The sequence below is a fragment of the Dermacentor silvarum genome, chromosome 5, assembly GCF_013339745.2.
Source record: "Dermacentor silvarum isolate Dsil-2018 chromosome 5, BIME_Dsil_1.4, whole genome shotgun sequence".
Classification (NCBI taxonomy): domain Eukaryota; kingdom Metazoa; phylum Arthropoda; class Arachnida; order Ixodida; family Ixodidae; genus Dermacentor; species Dermacentor silvarum.
In genome coordinates, this window is record NC_051158.1 from 36,370,005 (window position 1) to 36,390,033 (window position 20,029).

Sequence of the window (20,029 nt, forward strand, 5' to 3'; positions counted from 1 at the left end):
TATCCTTGCGCAGCGGTATTTAGTTCCGGGAGTAACTGCCTGATTATTGGCTATACTAGACAGTTTTATTTTTGCTCGCTACATGATACGGGACAGTCATACGTGACATGTTAGGACCTTTGCGCATGCACGTCATGTACGGAGAATAACCGTGGCAGTTTCTGCCGATTACCGTAATATCCACCCTAACCGTGATCACATTATAGAAACATGGCAACACTCATACAGCGCCGACCACCTGCTTCGATGCGAATTCGCGCTTTTTATTGACTCTCTGCCATGTCAGCAAGGAATAAGGGGCAAAATCCGTCATCGCTAAGGCTTATCTCAAGCTGAGGTCATAACATTAGGTACGTTTTACTGTAATTATTGAGACTGGCTGTTTTTTTTTTTCACGCTGCTAGGACTCTAGACACCGCACCGAGCCGTCAAACAGGTTTGATTTCTAATTAGCAGATGGCGCCATAGCATTAGCATTGGTGATGCGTTGACGATGCGGAACGCTATAAAAGCCTAATCGTTCACAGCATCATTAATGTACTACCCCGCTCTAGCATGGTACTGCATGAGGGTAGCGAGCAAACGCCAAGTACAGAAGCCGAACAGACGCTGTGCCGCAGCTGAACATTTATGAGGGCGTTCGTCTTTCCTACTTGCTAAGGAGGCAGCAATGTAACTGCAGGGAAAGCGTACAGGTAAAGCGAAGCCCTGCGGTCGCATACATGCAAACGCAGCTTACGGTTATGGCGTCAAAACATTTTTTGCGTCAATCCACCAACCATGGAGCATGTTAATGGATGGCAAGCAGGCGCTGAGCAGATGACGGGGCACGGATGAGCGCATCTCGAGGAGCATTCGGCCTTCCTATTGGCTAAGAATTTGTGTAGCTTCCACAGACCTGACAGCAGCTTGTGAGATGGAGTATAGCACAAAACGACGCGCGAGAATACCAACCTGCCACGCCTCCCTACCCCGGTCAAATGCCTGCCCTTCAAACCTGGCAAAATTTTTGCCTATGCCACCCGCTCCAGGCACCGATTTCGCACGACTTTTCTTCTTTGTGATCGGCTGTCATTGCTTTTATCATCCGGTGGAAGGCGTGCGCGAAGGCACTTACTACCGTCAAAGGTCTTGTCGTCCATAGCATGCCAGAAAACTAGGCATTGCGGTTGTATTTGAGAACTATGTTGCTATAGCCATTGAGTGCCGCTCATTCCGAATGTCGTGAATGCGCGACGCAACGCAGCCAGTGAACTGTATTCTCCAGCTCACTACATGGCAGTCAATATCTCCGGGTTGGAAACAATGCGAAGAAAACTTCGGAAGCGTGAACTGGCATTCTTTATGTTCGCCAAAACTGTAGGTAATAGTTGACGTTGCACGTGTGAGCATATTGTCAATCATCACCCCAAACATTTGTTGCCAGCCTTCCGTTATTGCTATTAGATTGCATCGCATGTTAGTCCTAGAATTTTTTTTCTTTTTCGAGAATGCTTGCCTACCAGCGTTAAAGGGGTAAACTTTCTAAATATTAAATGCATGTGATTGATGATGCTGAAAGAAAAAAATGTGTGGGTTAATTACAGCTTTGGCTGTCTGTCGCTGCAGAATTGTGCGTTCGGTAAGTTTCAGATGTATATAAACACTGCAAAGAATTCTTGCTCGTTGTCCTGGCAGAATTATTATTGGCATCGAACAGAAATTTTGTTTACTGCAAAGAACACTATAGCCGATGCGCAAGCAAAATTTAGAATATCTGCGTAACTTACGGCGACTCTTAGAAATTATCTAAGTTCTCATAAGCTTGATGCAGATGATATACATAATATGCTCCAATGTCTTGGACGAACTAACATTTAGAGTTCCCCCTTAGAGGAGGCAGGGGACACGTTAGGTGTGATTGGCATACTTAAATTTCCACGGGTAATTGCAAAATTTGCAGATAAATATTGAATACTCATTTCCTGGTAGTGTCCTGGTACTATATACGTATATGAAGGAAGGAGTTCTTCGGATCCGGTGTTTAATAAATGAAAATAAGAACGCCAGACCCCGGGCGAAACGACGAAATTAAGTGCTTTTGCTGCTTTACGTGCGCCTGCACATGTGTTCATGTATATATATATATAGTGCCAAGAAACTACCAGTAAACACAACGAAAGTGGCCGCGGCGTCCTCAGTGAGCCAAACGTGGAATGAAGTTCCTATATTGTATGGCAAAGGCTCAAAGCTGCTCTGGTAATTACGCGCTTTGCAGTAAATGAAAGTGCGCCTTTCGAAAGCTTTACACAGCTGGTATATTAGCACACCGTCTCCGGAACTTTGTCGACTAAATTTGACACTTAGTTCAAAGTTGTCGCAGAGGGCGGCCGTGTTTCGGTCATGTTACGGCAAATGGGAATTTGTTCCTCTTACCAAAAGGGTAAGCAAATTTATATTACGGCTGTTTAACAGAAGCTGCTGTGTTGAAAATTGAGTTGTTGGTCATTCTTCAAAAAATGCAGAGTGGCGTAATAGCTTCTAGAATTTTAGCAAACAGTTGAGAAAAATCAAAGCTACGGAGATGGAAAGTCGTGCAAGCCTGTGCGCGGAAGCCCAAAAATATTGCGTCAGAAACTGCTACATGTACGCTACCGACAAATTATTTGGAGACGACAGCCGCTGTGTTCTAAATGACGTTAATGATGTAGGAACTATAGGAGTAATGACAACTGTCACTTTAAAATATAAGCACAAATAAACTGACATGTAAATGTTAAATGATCCGTAAACGACGCCTGTCGACATGAACGCTCCGTATTGTAATTTAACAATGCCTACACCTGAACACGTTAATACTGCCGACACCACAGCTTGTTACAGCAGTAGTTGAGAGGTAACCATTAGTCACATTCTGGGCCAGTGCCAGAAACATTGTGTACAAATGTGCTCGATTATTGCTTTGCTAAATAATTTCGACGACTGAGCGCTATCGCAAGAGGTAATTCTATCGCTTAAACGTAAAACGACATTATCGGACCACAAGCTCATAAAGGCAATTTTCTCTTTAGTCCGCTTTTTCTCCACCGCCATGCAGAATAGTAAATTCAAGACATTCATCATGTCAACATCCAATCTATCCTGCTTTTTGTTGGCCATGCTTGCGGTTTTTTTTTTTTGGCTGTGTTAAATTCATACACAAAAGTGAATTCAACCAAAGCTACCTGCTAGGACAGTGTTGTAATCTGCAGTAATTGAATTTATACTAGAGCTTAGGCAAGGTCGGCGTTATTGCACGGGCTTATCGGCTTCATCAATACCAGCGAATAAGAGACGTGCACCCCATCTCCTCGTCACTGATGCAGTTACATGTAGTCAATCAGTGGCGCTCGAAACGGACAGTAGACGAAGAATGCTGCTACAGAATATGCCCCTGGTGCTTTATGCGGTAATAAAAGAGCATTTCGAGCTATCCTCTAAAACTCTTCGCACTGTACTACCTTACGATCTTTCAACAAGCAACTAATCACAGTGAAGATCTAGGCCTACCCTTTCGCTAAAACGAATGCGTGCAAGCTTTCCCGAGTCTACCTTTCCTCAAAATTAGATTTAGTTGAGATTCGATTCATTTACCGTGTTCACTGCCATCTTTGTGCTGCGGGTGTTAATTGCAGAAAATAAAAGGAGCGTCCAATTCCTAAACTGTAAATGATAACCAGTTAGACCTTTTTTTAATAGATAAAGCAATGTGCGTCGTTCCATGCAATAAATGAAACTTACTCACAAAAATGTTTGAAATGTTCACTTACTTGGGCGAGCCCTAGGAGGAACAGAAGGGCGGTGTCCACACCATGGATGTTCTCCAGGCAGCGATGGAGCACCATTTCGTCGAGGTGGGGCTCCTAATACTGATTCAGGCATCTCAGAAAATACACTCTTAGCAAATACCGGCTTAAAACAACGCATATAGGGCGGAAAGTAGATCAAAATTTCGACGCTTATAAATGGCTCACTGTAAGCGGCCTACTGCGTATACGGCCTATTTTATGCGGCTCTTGCCTATGCGGCCTGCATTTACACGGCCCATAGTAGGTCCGCTTGGTGGACGTCACGCATAACCCCAAATTTGTATGCGGTATTTCAGATCAAATCTGTCCGGCTTACTAAGCGGCTCAAATCTTATGCGGCTCAAAATTATGCGGCCCATTGGGTATTTTTTAAAAAAAATTATTATTTAGAGACAGGTGCCGTCCATAGTGGTTTTGCGGGCTGTTTCATGGACAGTGCATAGAACCACATTATACGAAATCGATAACACACAACACAAGCATGGCAACGCACATCACACAAACATGAGAACACTGGGAATCGAACCCGGGTACACCGCGTGAGAACCAAACACGCTAACCACTACTCCACATCACTATGCTGTCGTGGAGGACTTGCACAGCTATTTGTAGATACATTTGTGTTTCCGAGGCTGTCGTTTTATGTCGATCGTTCACCGTCGGCGATCGTGCGTGATATATACACATAGTTTATGTAGCTTTTACCGATGCTTAGGTGGTTGGTGACAGTAGATGTATTTAAATGAGTATCAGTATACGAATAGCGCTTTCAACAGCTGTCATGTGGGGCGGAAAGGCTAAATGGGGTAGGATTACGGAGCATGGGGGGCGGCACGAAAAGAAAAGCTGCTTCGCCAGGCAAATGTAGTTCATTAATAGTTTCTCTTTATTCGCTATGATGCGGCTGCAGTCACTGTTTAACCGGGAACTCGGCTTTGTCTGAGAAACCTTTAACCTCGTTCAGAAGGTTCAGTTAAAACTGATTCGTGCTGTTGCGCTGCCTCGACGGTATAACGACAATACGGCTCCGATATTCGGAGACGTCGAATAAGCGGGCGGGATATTACCGGCCCGTCTAAGTTTGCTGAACCGTCAAATATTTCCATTCACCTCCGCTGGCCTCCACAGGGATGCCCTGTCCGAAAGACTGACATAAATAGCTTTTGGTAGTATCAAGAAGAATGCTCTCGAACCGGTCTTATTATGCTGTTCCGTTGTAGTTAATGCTACTGCGGCGACGGTCGTTGAAAGTGAACGAATCAGCTGTTTGAAATTTCGCATAACAAGGCGGGATTTTGCCGGCGTGTCGAAGCTTACAACGGCTCCATTCTTACCCTTGCTAGTCGATGGCTTCGACGCAAAATGAACGTGGAATAACCGCAATTTGCCCATTGTATCTTGCGCTGCGTTTGTGTGATCAGCACCACGCAATGAGCATTCTCTGCTATCTGGAATGCAAGTGACTCTCCGTGTGCAAGACGAGCCGCATGCATGCACAAACTACTTTTAGTTATCTCAAAACAGAAAAAGAAAGCAGCGTGCAGACTGCAATAAAGTGCACGCGCTGTATTAAGTGGGCACGCACTATTGTGCTGTGTCCGGCAAAGGAAGGTGTGCCATGAAGTGGTTGCAAGCAGGTGAGATGGACTGCCCGCTAGCATACCTAATTATCACGAAGGAGAGATAGAATTGGGATTTAGGTGTCGTGCACATTAGACGAGTGCCTCTGCCTTCGTTATATCAACTGCGCCCTATATGCACATTTATTAAAAGCACACGTTTTTCTCCTACAACGTTAAGTATGCTTTTTGTGGAATGCCCACTTCATTTGTGTACGCCATCTGAAAGCATGCTGTACATTATTGCAGACACGTACGTTCGTGCAGACACAGACAAAGAACATATTTTTCAACAGAGAATGATTTATTTACAACACAACAAAGTGAAAAGTGTCCAGCATAGTTTCACTGTAGGTTTTCAACACAGAATGGGGACTTTATACCCAGCTCTGACAGTAACAAATAAAAGCCACACTGCTACAGGAAATACAAAAGCAGATAGGCAGTGTTAGTGCCTGCAGCTTTTAAAATGTGAAACAAGCATAACGCATTAACTTGCACGTACTTCCTGCAGTTGCGACCAACAAGAGTTGGGCCTCTCAGTTTACCGTTTTCTTGTTCATTAAAGAAAGTTTTGTTTATAACCAAAACTACATAAAATAGCAGATAACTACAACATGAGGAACAGAACACACATATGTACTAAACTTACTGTAAGGCCACATTTTCTATAGATAAGTTATCTAATGAGGAATTTAGACAGCTAAGTGCTCCCAGCTTTAATGAAAAATAGCTATCCATGACTAGAATGAAAAAAAGAAAGAATGAAAGCGCTGCATGTTAATGTACAAGGTCTGTTCAAAAAGAAACCAAACTTTTGAAATAGCACGCAAACCGGCAAAGAGCACGCTGCGGCTACTGAACGCATGTAGCAGCGGCTTTAGACAACAAACTGTCATTTACCGCGTTTTGCTCTGACCATTGGTTGGTGAGCTACTGCCGCCGAAGTGTGCACGTGTACAAGCTGTTTGTTGGATTAGTGCCAAAGTAACAAGGAAAGAGGATGTAGAAGAACGTGTGTGTGTGAAATTTTGCTACAAACTTGGCAAAATTTTCACAGAGACATTTCAATTGCCCAGCCAAGCATATGGGGAAAACTGTATGAGTCGCACTCAGTGCTATGAGTAGTTTAAGCATTTTGAACAAGGCAGAATGTCGGTTGGTGACGATCCCAAGCCTGGACGACCTTCCACATTAACAGATGATGACCATGTCGAGAGAGTGCGTGCTGTGATTCGTGGAAATCGTCGTTTAGCTGTTTGAGAACTAGCTGACGAAGTGGGCATCAGCATAGGATTATGGCATCCTATTGTGAATGACAAACTTGAGATGCATCGTGTCAGTGCAAAATTCGTGCCGCGTTTGTTGACTGTCGATCAGAAACACCTGTGTTGAAATAAGCCGGGAACTGCATGCCACTGGCAGAGATAATGAAAACTTCTGTAACATCACAACAGGCAATGAGACGTGGGTTTATGGCTCTGATATTGAAACAAAAGTGCAGTCGTCGCAGTGGGTGGGCGAACAGTCTTCTCGTCCAAGAAAGCACACAAGAGTCAGCAAAAAAATCAAGGTAATGGTGGTGGTTTCCGACTGGAAAGATATAGTCCATCAGGAATTTGTACCACGTGGTGAGATGGTAAACAAGGCGGTCTGCCAAGGAATTCTAGCGCGTTTGTGGGATGCTGTGTCCAGTAGGAAGCCTGAATTGTGGGAAACCCAGACTTAATTGTTGCAACATGACAATGACCTAGTTCACGCGTCTCTCCTTGTCTGCGGCTATCTAGCAAAACATCACACTCTCGTGCCCCATCCACCGTACTTTCCAGACCTAGCCCAAGAAGCCTTTTTCCTGTTTCCCGAACTTAAAATCACGTTGAAAGGACGTCGTTTCCAACCCATAAAAGAAATTTCAAGACAATGCGACACGAGACCTACGCGCCCTCCCAGAAAAAGTGTTCCAGGAGGCTTTCAAAAAATGGATGAGATGATAGGAACAATGTATTGCCAGAAGAGGGGACTACTTTGTTAGGGGCCATGCATAAAATGTTGTACAATAAGCAATAAAGATGTTAAAGCAAAAGTTTGGTTTCTTTTCGAACACACCTTGTACGTATTTGAATTGAAGAACTCTTTTGGGAGCCAAGCAACATAAAAAATCTTTTGTCTTGCGGAGCACACTCTGTATACATGCCGCAGTGGTTGGGTGAATGCAGAGAGATCCAAGTGAAGTTTTTTATGAATACAAAAAAACATTTTTAAATATGTGTTTCATTTTGACATAATTGCTCCGTCATCACAAACACATTAGATATCATTTATATATATTCAGAGTTATTTGTCCTGATGACTCCTGGGCCTCCAGGTGACCATCGTACCTGGAAGGAAAAAGAAATGCCACTCAATGTTAGATGATTCCAAAAACTGCATCACCTTGGCCCTCTTAGGGCTATGTTTGTTCAATAGTTGTTCGAGGCCAATATAGTAGTGATCTTGCAAGAAACAGATCTCAATGTTAACCATAAACTTCTGAGACTGCGAGATAATGATCCGAGGTCTTTTATTTGACTGCCCTCATTTTGGTGTGGCTTAAAAACCACACTTGACTGCACTGAATTGCATCTTGTTGGCGGAGAGAATAATTGTTCAGACTGTGTTGAACACCCTTGCATTGCCCTGCTACTTGACATGTGGGTTGTTGCTGTAGTGCACAGCATTGCATTGATGTGCACACATTCTCTTCCTTTCTATTTTAAATCTAGGCTCTCCTGTTGCCTTTCATTCCCTTTATACCCCTTCCTCAGCACATTCACTCGTATTTATGCCAGTGAACCTGCCTGTCTTCCTATCTTTCTACCTCCTTTCTCCAAGAGCACGTGTCAGCATTATAAAACTAGGTGTCCATGATTTACTACAGAAAGCTGAACATTCCATATCACACACTTCACATGTGAATAACTCATAAGAGATTGTGAATGACATGCGAATGTGTCTGACCTTTGAATTTACAGCATAGTATTTGAAATTTCACTCACATTATTAGCACTAAAGTCCATCCCTAATTAATCTGAATATAATGAGTGCATACACAGTGTAAACAAAGTAATCAAGCCATGACAATAGACGCAAACACATAATGCTCTGGCAAGCAACTAAAGAGAGAAACATACATTCAGTTGCATTCTTCACGTTATGTACAAACACATTTCACATATACTTGGCCTCTTCGAAATCAACTCAATGTGCTTGGGCTTCTGGTTTATTTCACAGTCATATTTCCTCCCACTTGCAGGTAATTATTAATAGGCCCACATTGTCAGCTGGCTCTCAGGGGCACTCATTTATGTCCCTTACACTTACTGGAATTCAGTTGTACTTGCATTTACACTGGCCTAAACTCAGAGACTTACCACTGTTCTGAAATCAGCAGAAATTAGTGAGACGCTCTCGAATGTGTGTCTATTTCTAGTGATATTACAGCTCGTGTAAGTGCTTCAATGTTCTCCGCGTGCAAGAAATATTGTAAACACTTGTATCTTTCTGAGCCCCGCACCACTTTTGAGCTGGCAAAATATGAGCTTTTTCTTCGTGTGCTTCATCATAAGCATATATTTCCGCACTGCAGTGAACAGCCATTTTTGGCCTGATTTTCGCTTACCGGAGCGGTGGTCCACTCTAAAGTTCCAATGGAGAGCCCGGGGTTCTGCTTTCATGGGTGGCGTTCTTATTATTGTTGACGTCCCACTTTATTCCTGTATAGAAAAAAAAAATTCAGTTAAGCGAGAATAAAAAGAAAATGCAGAAATTTGATAACTCGAGAAGCATAAGCTCATAAGAAAGGTCTTATTAAGGCCTATTTTGGGGCTAGTGCGTACTTCATAGTCGCAAATCAATACAATATAGCAATCACCACACAAAAGCAAAATGTCCAACTTGTAATGTTCTTTTGCTTCTTTCATAGTTTTTTTAGCTATGCATGCAGCGCTTTTATCTCACAAAATGATGTGTGGCATTATGGAACGACGCAAGTACTCAAAACCAGATTTTTCCGTCTGCTATAAAACTTGAATTTGCTACAATCGACGTGACATGTTGCGTTGTTGAAATTTTGCCAGTTGCATAGAACTTCGGCCCTTCGACAAGTAACGAGTGTACTGCTTATCTCCAAGTAATAATGTGGCAAATCCTGCGGCTAGTGCAAACCGTCACTTCGGAGCTGCTGCGTCGTCGGAGTTATTTGATTACGGTCGCGTCACGCAAGCTTCGTGCTAAATTGGGCTTTGAATTTTAGTGAACTGGACGCATTAAACAGGAAAGCCAGAAATCTACGCAAACCGACACACTACACAGAGGAAAGTGCGTAACACACCAGAAATTTTTTTTCAAAATATAACCGTCGTTTGACGAACTGCAACTACGAAATGCAATGAATTAATCACGCAAAGCCCACGAAAGGAATTTTTAAAAAGGCACATTTCATGGTTAGAACGCTACACGCGATTACCAGCGCCGTTATAAAACGCAAGCCCTAACGAAAATTCGCGCATGAAGTTTCAACAAATGGACACCTGACTACGCAAGAAAAAAAAATCGCCTGCAATCATACATTAGGGGGAAAACTAAACGGAGCTACGCCTGCAGTTATAACTACTTCACACACCAAAACTTATAAAAAGCGTGTTCGCATTAGTTCTACACGTTCAGATATTTAAATCACTGACATTCGTTATCTGCTGGCTCATAATAATGCAATGGTAGAAATCAAGCATTTAGTAAGCGTAGTGTAGAGGAAACAAAAATCGACCTACCAAATAGGCACAGGTTCGCAGCTCTACAGCACGCACTCCTGGGCCCGCCGATCCAGCGCACATGGCAGCCCGCCGCCGCTGATCGCCCGTGTGGCCGTCGTACTCACACGAGTTGTCGAAGTTGCACTGCTTTTTTGCAATTTCCGGAAACAACGGTGCATTTGAACATCACTGACATCACCGAGAGAGTTCACCGACGCGGCCAGATCACTTCACAACACGAACACAGTCGCATAACGTCGCCGGTACAAAGATATGACGATAATTACCGCCGAAAACAATCGCCTCGCACGCCTCCATACGCCATGTTCTCGCTCCTTCCCGGTCCGGTCGGCGCAGCCTTTCCTCCTCCTCCGCCATCAAAGCAAAGCGGAGGCGTCGACTTGTTTCTCTTCGTTCTCTCCTTTTGGATTTCGCTTTACTTGCTCCCTCAAAGCATACCCCTCACTGCTCCTTACAGCTTTTGCTTTGTAACGCTCTCTCAACGCTTCGGCGCGCTTTTTGCGCGCCAAATTTGCAAGGCTGCATATAAGCGTTGCGTCCGCTCGCGGCCGCATATAGCGTGCCTAGCCTGCCGACGCAGCCATTGTCACGCATAATATTGCTCGAAAGTCCGTTTATATGCAGTACTTTACGCTGGAACGAAAATATACCGCATATGTGCCGGACATTATACGGTATTTGACTAAGAGTGTAGTAATGCAAATGTCATCAGAACGAACAGAATATTTAAACAAGAAACCTTTGCCATGGTGAACAAGCTTTCAAGTGTGAAAGTGCGGGCGGCAATGAGCGCTTAAATACAAGTTCGGTGCCGCATAAAAACTAGCGCATACTTACTACGCTATTGTTGAGCAACAGATGTGTTTTTTTTTAAATTTTAATGTTAGGTTTTCATTTGGTATGTAGCACTTCCGGAAGAAGTGTTATTGTACCATGGTTGACTTTGGCAGAAACACAGATGTACAAGTTCCACATTACATCCATTGTCGCTTCTTCCATTGGCAGTGCAAAGGTCCTTTTTACTACGCAGACTTTTACTTTGTATGTAAATGACAAAACCTCTTCGCAAAAACGTGTCGTTCCTTGCAGAAGCAACGTAATCATCCTGTGTCAAAGCAACACTTCCAAACTTTTGCCACGCTATTTCTCAATAACGTGACTCCAAAGGTTGGAGGTATCACCTTCGCTTCTTTCAGAAGTACGGTTGATAAGAACGACTACTTAGCGTTTGGTTACGAAAGTAGAGTACTGTTTGTTTACTTATGCTTTCTCAGCTGCTAAGATTGGTTTGACCTAATATCGTCAATGCGAAACTTATAATGTTCGGATCGTGGTCCCACTGTAGAATTTCTAAGATTGCCATCACCTTTTTCAACCGTGCTTTCTATTACTGCAGCCCCTTTCCAAGTCACAATCACGCAACAGTTTGCTATTGTCATTTGGCTTGCAATCTATGATGTGCTTCAATATTCATGCGTAGAGACTCATCCAACCATCGTATCGTAGAATTGATTACCCACTTAGATTCAGGCAGCAGAGCAAACAAAAGAGCGAATCAAATATAAACGCACGACGGATTGATGAACAATGCCAGGTGAGTGCAACTAATGTTACAACACACAATAATGCTGACGCTACATGAGCTTAACTGAAACAATGCTAGATGGGTAATGAGTTGGTTCAAATGCAGTATTGAACATCAGTGTGGTATGCAAGATGAGCTGAAGAAAAGTAAACAAACGTCATAAGTATTGAACACTTTCTGCGTGGTGTTGGCTTTAGCGCTACTTTCTGATATAATATTTAGCCTCTGAGGGGGATAAAGTTCCGTCACTTCAAGCAAAGTGAAAACTGTGGGCCTAAGGACGATGCGTGAAACTTTTGCGCGACATACGCCGCCTTGAATGCCATTGAACTCCTTAGTGTAACACACATGAGCCCATCTCAGAGGTAATCATTTCTCGTACATCAAATAAAGTGACGCACAACGGCGTTTCTAAACGAGTTGATTAGTTTGTACGTCTAAAGGTGGATGGTGGCTGCGTTCCACTGATCGCATATTTGTTATTTCGACTTTGTGCAGCAAATTTCTAACAGACAAATACATAACCGCATGAAACACCGAAATAAATTATGCGAAAGAACCAACGGACATGAGGCAACCAATTTTAGGGGGCCTACTTAGAATTTCAGGGCTAGTGTGCTTTGAAACATTGAAGGACAAAATGTCATTAGAGATGTTGCGACAAAGTACAGTAGTGATTTTATTCGCAGTTTTTTTTTTTCGTGGATACTACTTTGCTATTTCGGTACTCTCGGTCGTTATGTATGCGATTTTCACAGGAATAAAGCGTTTTTATGAGAAACACGCTACTAAAATTCCAAAGCTGTGGGTTCGTTATGGGCACCGCTGGAATTTGTCAAATTCGTGCATAACAGGAGGAAAAAGTTAGGTCAACCCTTTAATTCCAAGATGAGTTCTATGTCAAAGTCAACGATGCGAACTGATGAGGATAGTTATAAAGAAAGGAGGCGTATGCGGGCAATATGTAGGCTCTAATAATAAACCAAGTAGACTGAAGCAGCCAACTCGCCCGCAAGTTGTGAAGCCAGAGTGCCAAGTGCACAGATAAATGGGGAAAATGCGCGACCTCAACTCGGCGGCAAAGTCAATTGTAGCCTACACTAATTCTTTACCAAAGTAGTAAATCAGGAACGCCTAGTCTGAGAGTGCTCGGGACAATTTACAATACTCGGGATTTTCTGATTGACTGGCCATGTACATTATTCTGAAATGTATATAGTTGCGTATGGGACACTTTCCTGTGTCCTGCGTTTTCTTTTGTACTTTTTAGGCCACCAACCACAGTGCATCGAAACCAACTGGCCAAATTAATATATATACCAACTAGGTACAGCGCAACACGTCATCGTATGGCTGATTGCAATTACGCTCTGAGGGGCACCGTCTTGTAACCGATCATAAGGGCACCTTATAACCGTCTTGGATATGATCGGCGTTTGTACAAGCATCGTGGTGACATAGACCAAGGCAGAACACAAAATGGTAAGACATGTACAATACTACAGCCGCAATTCCTAGGTTACGCCACCCAGATACCACCCAGATTCGCGGAGTAACATGTAACTAAGCTTTGCCTCAGGCCACTGAACACTTCTCTTTCATTAGTGTGCTTCAGCAAGTTTTCTGGACGTTCTCCTTCTGTTCAAGAAATAACATGTATGCTGGAGATATGCGCCCCACTCAGCAAAAAACCTTTTACGTCGGCTCACTCAAGGTTAGTGAAGAGGGAAATTGCAAAAGCCGCCTTCCATAATGCATTGCAAAGATTGTGCCTACACGAGATTGAAATGGCATTTGAAGGCCAGCTACCGCGGCTTTTGCGGGCTCGTTTTACGAGCGTCCTCCTGGTACAGCTAGCGGAAAACATGTTAGCGGAAATGCCCCAAAGAGAAGCCACGCAAAACCGAGATCAACACTTTAAAGATGGCTGTCATTCCCTATGTGCACGAGGTGTCCCATAGGTTGAAGAAGGCCGCCGGAAGGGTGGGTGTTTTGGTTGTTTTTTCAGCCCCAGGCAAGCTGAACGCCTTATAGAGAAAACTCAACCGAGACGACCCCCCAAAAAAAGGCTGCGATAAGAAGCATTCGGTGCCCCTCACTAGCTGCATGACTGGAGTCGTTTATGAAATACTCTTGAAGTGATGGCGCTCCAACGTAGGACTAATAAGACGCTGCCTCAATGACCACCCACGGGAGCACGCCAACAACGTAAAACGAAAATATAGCAGCAAGCTTGCTCTACGTTGCAGATCATGCAAATGCATCCCCCTTTTTCAAAAACTCACCATCATCCAGAAGCATGCTGACCACCGCACGCGCGATATTATCGAGGCATTCACCATCAACGAACGCGGTCCTTCATTCATCAGTTCACCATCCATCCACTTATTAGACAAGGAAATCTCTTATCTGCAAATTTAACACATCCCAACCCACGTGCAACCTCAAGTCATTCTTTTCATACTTATCACGCCGTTTATGTTTTCGCTCATGCTTCTTTGCCTATATATTGCGCACTCGGGCAATAAACGTATCTGTTGGAAGTCAGCGCCTGTGTCCTGCAGTGTGCTCCTTTTCTGTGTACCGTATTTGCGCATGTTTGCTGAAGTATGTGTTCATACCAACAAGCCCGGCTAGCAATTATTCTGTGGTAGTCACTATTCTGTATTTAAGGTAGCACCTGGGAAAGAGTCAATGTCGAACAGGAAGAACTTGATGTGAAAGTGAGCACTCGAGGATAGTAGTAATAAGCTGCTTTTAGTAGATTCTCTTTCTATTAAACGACTGTGTTCTCATCTCTAAGCCGTCAAATTGTTCCATTCCCAATCTCTTTTACAAAGCTTGCAGTGCAGCAATCTAGTAAGCCATGCTACTGAAGGCGTAGTGTCAATTTTCCCATGCTGAAAGGCCAACACGTCAAAGTATTATAGGAAGAACAGCTTCTTCTCTAGCATTCGTTGCGGCGATCACGGCGTCAGTATGCGGCGGTATGTAACAATTAATAGGTGCTAATTGGCACGAAATGGGAAGATATTAGACAGTTTTAGTTGGGTGTCCACAACCGACCACCCATGTAGCGGGCTAGGTCGTGCTTACGTAGCAAAGCGTGCGCACTCTAAACGGCAATAGTTTACAAATTGATTGCTGACTTACACGGTAGTGTGCTACTCAGGGCCGCCATACGCCAGCTTCTGAAACTGTGTAGCCAATATCAGCCCCCACGAAGTCCAAACACACGCAAGTCAAGCCACAATTGCCTATCTGCCACGAAAATCTCGCAGAGTAACGCGTTTTGAGAATTGCAATAAAATCAAGGCCGGAATCATATCTAAATCCGCGCCCTCGTGAACGCGCGAGAGCGTCCCGTAAAGCTCGCAGAGCCCGCAGCGGACGCTACGCAGCTCTTGAAAAGCTGCGGGCGCACGCAAGAGACCCTGCGTGCTCCTGCGTACTGCTCATGCGCACTGTCGCCTCCGCGAATTTCCTGCGTACGCAGAGCTGTTGCGGACGCCCAACTAAAACCATGGAGGAAGGAAAATATAGGAGGGAGCATTACGTCACGCAGCAAGCCTTGGCAAGCGAACACTTCGTGTAGCCAGCAGTGGTGGCCCAACACGTCACCTCTTGCTTCGAGATTACGAAGAATCGAGATTTGCCGAGACGTTTGGTTACCGGTAGTTTTTATTCGGTGCGTGCTCGGCCGGCAGCTGCTCTCATGCAGGAAGCAAAAAAAAAAAAATTGCTTGGTTTGTTTGGTTTTCCTTATTTTTGTTTATTTGAATAGTTTCAAATTGTTTCGGTTGGGTATTGAAAAAAAGATCAACCGGGAGTACTAAAACCTACCGCGCGCTCTGACGTATCCTCCGTGCGGTGACGTTCACCATGTGTTGGGCCACCACACTCGGCGTCAATCGCGTTGCGGTAGGCTCCCTCCTATATCTTTCCTTCCTCCATGACTAAAACCGTCCATTGACACGTGCACTTTTTTATCCTATTTCCGGGGACCACATTTCACCCACCAGCAAGTTGAAGTTATTACTCAACGCAAGACGCGCCTGCATGATTTGGAACTTGCTCGAATGTAACTGTTGTTCCTATATCTCTTGCGTATGTTCTCGCTGAACATTGTGTGCGTAAATGTGTGCGTGACGCGAATAGTGTTGCACTTTGAGCAAGGTATACGAGCACCAGCGATTACGCTAGAAGCTTCGACCAGTCATGTATAAAAGCAGACGCGCATGACCCGCAGATCAGATTTTCGACAATCGCCGAATGTACTCGCCGCTATCATTGTGCTTTGAATGTCACTTGCTTTTAGGGGGCACAAGTTAGCCCAATACGCGGTTGGTCTTGTGGTACACATTTTTTGTTAATGTGTTCTTCACTTTGACTACTACGTTACAATATTGTTGGGAGTACTATAGAAATAAAAGTGCGCCTGCATAATCACAAACGCCGTACTTTTTCTCCAGTGGTGCGCCCTTGATGCTTGACTACTAAGCCAAGTCTAAGACCTTCAGGTATACAAGGTGTTCATTTTCAAGTTTTACGGAATTTTTCGAAATCGCCTTTGGCACGTAGCATAATTCTTATCATTGAGCTGGGTTTTTCGATGAGGCGAACACAAGTAGCACAAGAAATCGAAACACATATTCAACTACTAACAAAAATCACTAACAAACTTTTTACTTTAATATTTTACGACACATATTCCAATTTAAGAATTGTAGCCGGTGAGATTGCCGGTGAGAATCAATTTCCAGAATGAAACCAATTTGGAGATATGCGCCATCAAACTCGCCGTAAAAATGCACTGTTGTTTCACTTACTTTTTACCAAAATGCTGTTTTATACATTGAAGCACAAAAGTAACTGGAACGCCCATGTTTTTCGTGCAACACTTTGGGAAATAATATCTCGAAACTGGTGTCATCCTGGAAATTCATATCAAGTGGATGCGTCTTGCGAGCTCACCGGCTACAATTTGTAAATTGCAATGTGTGTCGTAAAGTAATTAACTCAGAAGTTCATTGGTGAATTTTTGGTAATTAGTTGATTATGTGTTTCGATTTCTCGTGCTACTAATGTGCGCCTCTTCGAATAACCCAGCTCAACGATAAGAACTATGCCATCTGCCACCGGCAATTTTTAAAAATTCCGTAAAGCTTAATTTTGAACACCCGGTATAGAGAGCTAAGGAAATTCTAGACCATGTGCATGAAATAGGCCATACGCATTGGAAACATATTGTGTTGTCAATATTTTGTAATGTCCAATCTGTTCTGCTAAAACAATATGTTATTGTAAATCTGTTGGGCTCGCTACGGCGGAAGTGCGCAATTGTTCCCATTATTAGTACACGCGGAAGGAATCTATCTATGCCATACACGCATTGCGAGGTGTATTGTCCATAAGAGAAATATCATAAAGAGTATCGGCATGGCTTTCCTTTCTGCCATTTATTTTATGTTAATGCGCCGGCAGTGAAACTGAACATGGAGAGTGAGAAAGCCATTCAATGTTTTAACATGTTGGTGCCTCAACACATTGCTAATTTAAGAGCGCAGTTCTTAGGCGCCCGCCGGAACGGGCGCCCAAGACCAATTTCACACCAATTTAGCATGCTGTCAGCACCAAACTTGTGTGGCTTATGATGGTGATAATTAGATTATGCGTTAAGAGTGTGTTCGACAGCAGGAGAAAAAGAAGTGTTGGGGAGCTCTTTCCTCAGCTTCATGTAGTATGTTTTTCAATGCTGGGAATGTGGCGTCACCAACGCTTATTATCTGAAATTCCGAGACATCTTATCTGTGCAGAAAAGTCTCGTCGTTCTTTCTATATGCATTAGAAGGTTTCACGAAGCTGACTACATACGTTCAATATCAAGACGTTCGCAAGCGTACAAGTCGCCTAATTTACCGAAGCCTGTTACAATAAATTTTCTGCCGATGTACATGTATATATATTATACTATATATATATATATATATATATATATATATATATATATATACTGCAGAACTGCTGGATTATGATAAACAAGAAAATAAGAAACCTTTATTTCGACATTGAGGTGGGGGACCGGCCTTTATGAAGAGTTATTATTAGGCATTAATATTGCATCCAATGAACTATTTAATTCATTATATATATATATATATATATATATATATATATGTACAGGGTGTCCCAACTACCACGCACCAATATTTAAATATAAGCAAGTGACACGTAGCTGGAAAGAACCCAGGTAATGTTTGCCATACTCTTATCTACTCGTAGAAGACCATGGCGACGGTGACCCGCACACCATCAGAATTGGTGCGTGAGCGTTTGCATATAGGCATGACACGATGTCGGGTCGGTGTAGTAAACAAAGATTTATTTTGCATTACGCATAATTTCGTAATTTGTCGTAATTATTTAACCAGCTTTTCAGATACTATAATAACATGAAAAGTGTCCACGAGAAAATTGTAGATCAACATGAAAAATTTCAGACCTCTTCCACTACTGTGAAGTTGGAAGCCAGCGAAGTTGTGACTTTGGTGGGTGTGCTATAGTGAATAATGCCGTCACGATGAGTAAAGGCGTATCGTCGTTGGGCATCATGCAACCGAACATATCTATCATTAACTTTCCGATTGAGAAACTCGCATTGAAACCTGGCCGCCACACCGGGGAAGTTGGCGCCAGCGTTGCCGAGGCGTGCACCATCGTTGTCGGGTTCCGGGAAGGCAAGACGGCGCTGACGTTTGGCCTCAACGTTGTGCTCCCGTAACTCGGGGTCGGCGGCTCTTCGCTGACATTTCGCCTGGACTTCGGAAGCCCTCACCCTAGAATCGGCACGTCGACAACGCGCCTTTTCCCGAGCGCATTCGCGGTGGCGTTGCTCAAACGCGTTAGGACACGTCGTCAGTTGCTCATGAACAGCTCATACCCTCTTAAGCGATGGCTCATACCCCCGTAAATGTGACCTCCTCGGTACGACGACAGAAGAAAAGTGAAATACTATGCTGGATTGATAAGTGGCAACGCAGCCAGCTGTGGAAGCAGACGACGACGACGAACGTGGGAGCAGTGGCACGAGCGCGTGCTGAGCAAGCGCTTGTGCTAGGCATGGCGTCCAACGGCACGAGCGCCAACCGAGCGGCGCCAACGAGCAAGCTGCGGAAGAAGACGACGACGCTCGAGTCAATGCTGATGAGGATAGTTTTTTTTTTTTCTACACGTGGACATGATCCTGGGGAAACTAGCCCGAAGCAGCTTGGCTGAAAAAATCATGCGTCATTCCACTGCTGTGGAAGTGGATTACCTGGATTACCACTGAATCAGTTTAGCACGCGACATGGAGGTGACACAGAATTTATATCAAAGGTATGATCAAAGGTATGATCAAAGGTTGCATTTCTCTTGAGCAGCGACGGTGGTCATACCGAAGAAAGACACACACACACACTCATATTTTGACCGGTGATCTTGATCGGCAGCACACTCTACTTTTCTTCCAGCAATCTTCCAATCGCCTCTTACTAATCTCTATTGCGGACATGTTTATTGTTCGCGTGAAAGAATACCGCCACCTTGGGGAGCCGGAGGGAACTATACACGCGCGACGGGACCACCACGCGGCGGAAAGTAGGCACGCTCGATTGCACCACCACGCCGGGAGAGGGGAAGGAAACTAGGTACGCAAGCGCTTAGAACGACGACAAAGAGACGGCGATGCAAGCGTACACATGGACGACGCGGGTCGCACAGCGGCAGATGTTTGAGAAACCCTTATTATCTACCTGAAAGTCTACTGATCTGAAAAGTTGTGCATATTGGTAGCTAATCCACTGAAAATGCATATCCACGTGATGAGACGTATATGTTTGTGCATAGAATGAAGCGATCTTGCACCAAATTCGAGAGCTGAGTTTTTTGCACACGCAGGTCTGTTGACGTACACTAAAATTGCGTAGAACCCTAGCCACAGACAGCTTCTCTGTAAAACTGCCGATACAGCTCTCTGTTGCTCAATACGTGCTACATAAAAGTATTTTTCCAAGCGTGAAAGAAGCCCGCGAATACACGCAAAATCCCTCGAAGGGCCAGTCGCACGGCACTTTTGCGTGGCTACTTATTCGAACGCACGCGAGCTGTCTTGCTTCTTCGGCGCGCTCTGTAAAATCTGCGGCATCA